This window comes from Rhinolophus sinicus, chromosome X (genome assembly GCF_036562045.2).
Source record: "Rhinolophus sinicus isolate RSC01 chromosome X, ASM3656204v1, whole genome shotgun sequence".
In the NCBI taxonomy this organism is placed as follows: domain Eukaryota; kingdom Metazoa; phylum Chordata; class Mammalia; order Chiroptera; family Rhinolophidae; genus Rhinolophus; species Rhinolophus sinicus.
Window position 1 is genome coordinate 95,248,487 of NC_133768.1, and position 8,655 is coordinate 95,257,141.

At 39.6% G+C, this 8,655-nt stretch overlaps 1 pseudogene; it reads right to left on the reverse strand.

Moving 5' to 3' along the window:
* Positions 1 to 2,806: 2,806 nt before the first annotated feature.
* LOC109438929 (ubiquitin carboxyl-terminal hydrolase 26) lies at positions 2,807 to 4,877 on the reverse strand (annotated as a pseudogene).
* Between the last annotated feature and the right edge of the window lie 3,778 nt (positions 4,878 to 8,655).

Consider the following 8,655-nt stretch of genomic DNA (forward strand, 5'->3'; position numbering starts at 1 on the left):
CTCACAGGCCAATGATGGATTCCACCCAAGCAATCTATCCAGGACAGTTCCTCCTTGTCATGGATACTCCAATCATTTTCTTCCCCTTTTCATTTGCCCTACATTTGGAAGTGCTAGTTGCTGAAGAGCAGCATATTCAGGATGTATAATACTCTATACTCCACACCAAAAAAAAAAAAAAAAAAGTCAAATCCCTTAAAACCATTGGCATCTTCATTTTCCTTTCAAAACAAAGTAACTTTTCCTTCACTCTTACCAAAACTCCTGCTTTGAGGCCTATGTAACTGGGCTCCAATTTAACTATGCTAGAGAAGCCAAAAGCCTAAAATTGGAAAACCAAACTGTCACTCTCCTCCTCTAAATGTAACTCCAGACGTATCCTTCAATCCCTCCATCTGCAGAAGTACTACACAAGTTGAACAAATCTCTCATTACTGTGTCTGTAACATCTTCTTCCATGAGAGTGATTAATTCAACTTATGGATTCCTCCCACCCCATCTACCTCAGCAATATTCAGGTCCCATTTAGACCTGCTAGATACAACATGTTCTGAACAACAGAATTCCCAAACTTTGGAATCTGGTTTTCCCCTTAGAGGGCATTTCCTAACTTCCTCACACACCACTAAATTCCAGTTCATCTCTTTAAAGGCCTTTGGGATTAAGAGCATCAACCAGCTCTTGGATTAATACAGCTATACTAAGACCATAGCCCATGGTCTATTACCACATGGGGGGATAACCATGTTTGTAAAGGTAGGACCAAAAATTTAATCCTTCAGTGTAATGTGAGATAGCCTTTTAGTACAAGTAATTTGTTCATAACCAAGGTACAATGCATTACAGACTCACTGCCTCAAAGGCAAGAAAAGGTTAGGTTACAGAGATGGTACATGTTTAATATCAGAATTACTAAATCCCTGAATCATATGGAGCTCCAACGGAATATGAGCACCCAGGACTCATGAAGCTTTTACCCAGAAGCAGATCATATTCAAGCACAATTTTTTGACGTATCAAATCAGTAACAAGTAAGACTTTTAAATCCTACAAGTCCACTTTAAAGCATGTACCGCTTACTCATTGAAGAAATAAGGCCACCATGCAATAAGGTAGAGAAATGCAAAAGAAATACGGAATTAGTCTTGCAGTGTTGAACAGAATTATTCAAGGCTTCAGATAGAGTTCTGGTAATCGATGTTCCTTTGAGGAAACGTAAGCGCCCCTCTGAGAAGACCAAAATGGCACAATGGGCTCAGAGCACTGAGAACAGCTTGTTAACAAACAGGAAATGTAGGTCAATTTTTTGAGGTCAGATCAACTTCTCCATCCCCAAGGTTTAAACTTGATGGTATATAGACCCTTTGGCATACAGGAAAAGGAGAACTTTAGCAAACAATTTGGAGACTTGAACTGGTGTTCAGTCTCATCTACATATGCCGAAGAGGATTCGTAAGTTTCCCCCTTTATTTACTATTTATTGCCAGGATCCCAGCAACTATTTTTTTTTTTTTTGCCAGGGCCTCAACTGTTTTGTTTTGTTTGCCAGGACTCCATTAACTATTTTTCCATCAAACTGCTGAGTATGATCAACAGAAGAGTGATTCTTTTGTGTGTGTTTTGACATTAACAAGTTTACAAATGAAAGGCATACATGAATATAAGAAATAGAAAATGTAATCAAACCCCTTGACAAAATGTAAACAATTCAAATATACAACAGCAAAGTACACCAAGATACTTTACACGCTATAGTAGTGGTTCCCCGACTTTCTCAAGCATCACAATCTCCATGAAATTGCTACCCAACTCCAGAGTTTCTGAATAAGTAGGTCTGTGGTGGAATCCAAGAATTTGCATTTTTAACAAGTTCCTCCATGTTCTTGGTGCTGCTGGTTCAAGGACTACACTTCAAATCCACTGCATTAGAATACGGAAAGCATAATTCTAGTCTAGTAGGAGAGAAGAATGCTTATCAGTCAGACCTGTGGGATTGAGGTGTCTGTAACAGGGTTAGAACAGAAATTTCCCAGTAAATGTTTCTGCTTTGAACTTTGATCCTGGATGGTAGCTGCCTCTTCATCTTTAGCTAAAGTTCAGAGTGTTCCTTCTATAGAGGAAGTGGTAGTTAGTGAGGCAGTTGAGCAGATCTGTGCAACCAGCAGTCTGTTTCTCTTATTCCTTCTGAGGTTCTCTCCTGCCTTTGTACTATGAGGCTGGGAGTTCTCTTGCCTTTCAACAGCTCTTCAAAGATCTCATTGTGCATATAAAAGAAGATGTACCCGGTGGAAAGCTTAGCCTTCTGCATAGAAACTGCTTAGATATTTGACACCTGCATATCATTGTAAATAAACTAAACTTGCCTCTCAAAGTCATAGGCAGATCACTGATATAATGGCCTGAATTTAGGGTCTTCCCAAAATGGCTGATAACACCAATCAGCTGATATGCATAATGATCTTTCATCTTGGAATTTCTTTTTGGTTTCTTGGCTTCAGTTTCTGTCTTCTCCTTATCTAAAAAGTCTTTGTTTCCAAGGTTTTTATCAGAACCCAACACACTTAGGAAATTCACATTGGTCTCCTAGAAACTTAATTCTGTAGGTCTTCTGAGATTCTCTGTGTACCATGGGGCATCTGGTTTGGGAAGGCTTTGAAGCAGTGCCTGCTAAAGGGCTTGTTCACAGATTTTCATTCTTTTACATTCAGCTACTTTGGGGGACTCTTCTGAAAATTTTTTTTTTCAATCTTCATTTCTTAGTAGTCTTAGCAACACTCTTAACATCTATAAACGTATTGGTTTTCTCCTATTTCTTTAGTGTTTGATTTCCAGGCACTTCTTGGAGATGAACTTCTGCAGGATATATGTCTGGGCCACTGGTGGGTTTACATGCACCTTCACAGATCACAGAAAGGTTGGTGTCTTCCAGATCACATGTTAAGCCAGCTGCTAATAGCTCTTTTATAATGGTTGGACCATATTCTGAGTTTACCAATTTGGACCCTGTTATATTCAGTATAGAATATTTCCCCAGGCCTTTTTGCTGCTGTTCTCCGCTTCACCCAAAAATCTGGTCTTTTTGTGGTCCAGACTCTTTGTCTGATCCAATGTGTGGAGCCAGGGAATCCTTAGATTCTGAGGTCAACTTTGTTGAAGGTATCAATGAACTGAGGATATCAGAATGTATCTTTTGAAAGATCTTTAAAAATTGGAAATTCCTAATATGCACATTCTTGCTCAAGGGAACAGGTGGTTTGGTATTTTCATTGCAGTAAGAAGACAACTTTAGACATTTAGAAACAATGACTTCCTGGACATCCTTCCTTAACAACCAAGACTCATTAAAGCTATAGAATTTCAGATGAACAATAAGGACCCTGGGTAGCCTACTGAATTTGTGCATTGCAATGAAACTCTTGTGGTTACACTTCCCACATCTATACTCAAGCTCTTCTGCTTTAAAGAAAAGATCAACAGTAGATTGAATAGACAAAGGAAGTATTTTTGTTCCTTGGGGAAGGTTGATGGAGAGATAATTAGTCACTTCTGTCTTGAGAACAACCTGACCACAGGCTTTACAAATAATAAAGTGCAGCAACTCAAACTCAAAATTAGTGATGACCAGGACAAATGAGCACATTGGTGGCAGCACTGCCAGCAAAAACCTGTTGAGGTGAATTTTCTTCCTTAGATTCAATTTGAGTCTTACAAATTTCATTTAGTTTTCCCATGTTCTCTCTCATCTGATATAAACAGAGATCTAAAAACTCATGAGCATCATTCTGTATGTTGCCAGAGAACACCTCTGCAGCTATTGAAATGTTTTTTTTTTTTAATACTGACAAGTAACTTCATCTTCATTTTCATGTTGTAACTATCTTTCAAAATAAACAGGTGTGTCATGCACATGCTAAGAACATCAAGAGGAACTGTACCCCATGGAAAATCTGATACAGTAAATCATAAGCAAATGATGGAATTGAAAACAGGGACTCTAAAATGGCATTCATATAACAGGTGTTTCCCAAATTGGGGCGGCCTTGCCATAGTTTCTCTGGGTAAAATTCAAAGGTTATCTTCATTCTGTCCCACTCTGGGTCACCCTCACAATACACTGGTTTCAACAGAAGTGCCAAATATGTTTTCTGAGAGAGTCTGGAGAAGAGCAATGCCATTTACGTAAGGGTTTCCAGTAGAATTGGTCTTGAATAAAGTTCCAAATTCTAATTTCATGATCTCTTCTAACTCTTTTAACTTCAATACTTTCTTTTCATTGGGATTGGATTTATTTTTTTCTTACAGATTTATTCTTTTTCCAGAATTTCTCATTTATCTCTGAACCAGATGGTAGCATCCATTTTCTCTTCTCCCAACTATTTTTCAATAACTCTTTGCAGGTAGGTGTTGATGATTTTGATGTACATAAAGGCATCTTCTGAAGGTCAGGTGTTCCACTTCCTTTTCCTATATCAAAAGATTTGCGACTTCACTTCTTGTGCACTTTGTGAAATGTTGTGCTGGTAAAATCACCCCCCTCCCTATCAGGTCCCATAGGTGGGTGAAGATTATTTTGATGGACTCTATCCAGGAACATCTTCAACTCTTCAGCATTTCTGGAGGATAATCTTTTAATAAACAGGAAGCTATTCCTTTGGAGTGTTAAATACAGGTGATTTTGTTTTTCTTCATACGATTTAAAGACCACATTTTCAATATTATTACTTAGCTGAAAAGTTATATACATTCCAGCTGAAATAGACCACCAATTTAACTTTCTTCTTTCCTTCCACTATTTCAATGAATGCTTCTTTTGACCTAGACATATCAGTCTCCCTGGTCCATATTTGGACAAAATCATGTACCATTAGAGCAGCCATGTTTTCTTTAGAAATACAAGCTCTGACAATTAAGTTCACGAACTCATCCTAGAAAAAGTACTACATACCTCATTGCTGAATATCACCATGGGTCACCTTCAAAGTACTCCCTTTGGGAAGCTATGCACTGATGCCAGCACCTAGTCCACCCTTCAAAGCAATTTTGGAACTCTTTCTGGAGTGGCCATCAGAGCTGTGGTCATATTACCCGATGTCCTGAATGCCATCAAAATGTCTTCCTTTCAATATTTCCTTCATCTTTGGGTAAAGAAAGAAGTAATTGGGGGCCAGATCAGGTGAGTAGGGAGGGTGTTCCAATACAGTTATTTATTTACTGGCTACAAGCTCCCTCACAGACAGTGCCCTGTGAGCTGGTGTATTGTTGTGATGCAAGAGCCACGAATGGCTGGCAAAGTTCAGGTTATTTTTGTCTAACTTTCTCATGCAGCCTTTCAGTACTTTCAAATAGTAAACTTATTTAATTGTTTGTCCAGTTGGTACGAATTCATAATGAATAAACCCTCTGATATCAAAAAAGATTAGCAATATCGTTTTGACTCTTGATTTAGACTGATGGAACATTTTTGGTCATGGAGAATTGGCTGACTTCCATTGTGCACTTTGACGCTTTGTTTCAGGGTTATATTGGTACACCCATGTTTCATCACCAGTGATAACATGGCCCAAAACATTGTCTTGCCTCTCTCAAAGGTCAAGGCAAACTTCGACTCTCCTTTGCTTTTGTTCATCGGTGAGCTCCTTTGGGACCATTTTTACACACACCTGTCTCCTGCTAAGATTTCCAGTTAAGATTTTCCTGACTGTTTCTCTGTTGATGTTTACTTGGTCTGCTATGCTTCTCACAGTTAGCCAATGATTTTGATGCACAATTAGATGAATTTTTGCAATGTTTTCATCAGTTCTGCTCGTTATAGGCTGTCCTGACCTCTCTTCATCAGTGACATGTTCTCTACCCTCAGAAAAACATTTAATCCATTTGTACACTGCAGTTTTCTTCATGGCATTATCCCATAAACTTGGACTAACATGTCCCTGATTTCACTTCCACTCTTGCCAAGTATAACAAGAAATTTATTGTTTGTTCATTGCTCTAATTCAAGCTCAGGCATTCTCGCAATGGCACACAAAAACACGCAACCATAATAATGAATTCCACTCACCAAGACACTGCCACACGTCAATACGAACACAGCTGTGAGACACTGATATGTCAAGATTATGAAATCTTACTGAGCTGTTTGTACAGTGCTGCCAATGTAAGTGCATGTTGGCAAGTTCGCGAGCATAATTGTCACGTATTGAATTATTGACAATCTTGAAGTTCCAAATTGTTTTGTAAGTTCACCTTTGGAGAAAACACTAAAGAAATGGTTCTTTAATTCTCTATACAGAATGATCCTGTTTCTAGTGTTGGCTTTATACTAGAGCCTCTTCAGGTTCTGGATACTCAGCTCTTTAGTGATAAAACCAATACCCTTCAAGAGCTGTCCATGGTTGCATGAGGGTAGAGTCTTGACTCCCAAGGCAAGGCCACTAGTGAAAAAAATCAAGAAAAATGATTTGAGCTATCAGAGAAATGTTTGGATAGAACTCAAACTCTACTCCCATATACTAAATCTCCCTTCCACTGCAATACTAAATTAATTCTGTATTAATTTCCCCATTTCAACTGAAATCATTAAACACGTGGAAGACTTTCAATACATAGGTGAAGAGCATAATGAACAGCGCCTCAAGTATATGCATATAATATCTAATCCTCCTGCCATAGACTGACCCCACAGGGCAACCACAATAAGTAAATAAGAAAGTGGGAGGTACTATGTGACCCTCAATCCAATAACAGATGAATTGCTCTTGATGTCCAGAAATCTAGAGGACTTCATACACAGGACACTAAAAGCTAATGTAACTCCTTCCGAATCCAGTTATGTTCCTTTTTTTCATGTGGAAACGGGGAAAGTCCACACATTTCACCCCATGTGGGGTCCTAAACCACCACTGCTTAAAGCAGGTATGAAAGAATTGGCTATCTCTTGCTCCCACAAGCCAAGATGACCTGGGTTCTAAGCAATCCCAATTTTCATTAAGTGCAGAGTAATTAATAATTTATGGCCATGCTGAGCAAAGCCATAAAAAACTCATCACAATTTTGAAAGTTGGTTAAAATGATGACTGAGACTCAGTTCAAGAATGTATTTACTGGGGGACGGCCTGGTGGCTCAGGCGGTTAGAGCTCCATGCTCCTAACTCCGAAGGCTGCCGGTTCAATTCCCATATGGGCCAGTGGGCTCTCAACCACAAGGTTGCCAGTTCAATTCCTGGAGTCCCGCAAGGGATGGTGGGCTCTGCCCCCTGCAACTAAGATTGAACATGGCACCTTGAGCTGAGCTGCCTCCCGGATGGCTCAGTTGGTTGGAGCACGGGCTCTCAACCACAAGGTTGCCAGTTCAATTCCTCGAGTCCCGCAAGGGATGGTGGGCAGCACCCCCTGCAACTAAGATTGAACACAGCACCTTGAGCTGAGCTGCCGCTCAGCTCCCAGATGGCTCAGTTGGTTGGAGTGCATCCTCTCAACCACAAGATTGTTGGTTCGACTCTGGCAAGGAATGGTGGGCTGTGCCCCCTGCAACTAGAAACGGCAACTGGATCTGGAGCTGAGCTGCACCCTCCACAACTAAGACCGAAAGGACAACAACTTGAAGCTGAACGGCACCCTCCACAACTAAGATTGAAAGGACAACAACTTGACTTGGAAAAAAGGCCTGGAAGTACACACTGTTCCCCAATAAAAGTCCTGTTCTCCTTCCCCAATAATAAAAAAAAAGAATGTGTTTACTATGTTTTACTATTGAGTAAGCAAACACAGTATAAAAGATTTACAAAAAACAGGGTATGATGAATGGAGAGTTTCCTGATGGCTCCAATGTTGGCTTCCCTGTTCCTATGGAGGCACACCTAAAATTTCAAGGTCAGTATAATCCATGTAAAGTGAGGAATTACCCATGTTAAAAAAAGAAAAGAAACCAATGGCCTGGCATCCTTTTGGCCATTGTAACAAGGGCAAAACCAAGTCAGTATTCAAGGTTCTACTATTAACACATATAAATTTCTTACTAAGTCCTAATTAACACATTTCTACTTTGTATTTCTTAATGCATCATTATATGGCCTAGAGAAAAACTGGTTATGGTCAACATAGGTGACTTATGTGCTACATAACACCATCTCCAGGATCTTTAGCCCTGCTTTCCTCATACCTGCAATTATGTTCATATTCCCCTGTTTAAAGTAGAATCACCAGTAGATTCCCGGTGTCAGCTGGGCCGAGGATAACTGTCATGAGGCCTTGCAGTATAACTGGATCACCAACACAGGTAATGGGAAAATCACATGCAACACCTTCTAGCAGGACTTAGGTCTTTATACTCTCTTTTCCAGAAAATACTATCTAAACACCTTCAGGACATACTTAGCCTTCCATGGACAATTACACGGCATTTTACTCAGGGCTGATTATGGGACCTGAACAAGTAGGTGTGAGATCTGTTTGTGTTCCAGCCTACATGAAATTCAGACTGTAAAGTAATCAATTTAATAAATACAGCCGAGCACTATCCTTTTTCTGGTTGATGAGAATTGCTTCCACATTTTCCTATGATTATATTTTGCAACTAACATGAAGTGTCTGATATTTACCTTTCACAAGCTAAATTAAGTCAATTTTCAAAAATAATCCTGTTTCTCTACTCCCCAG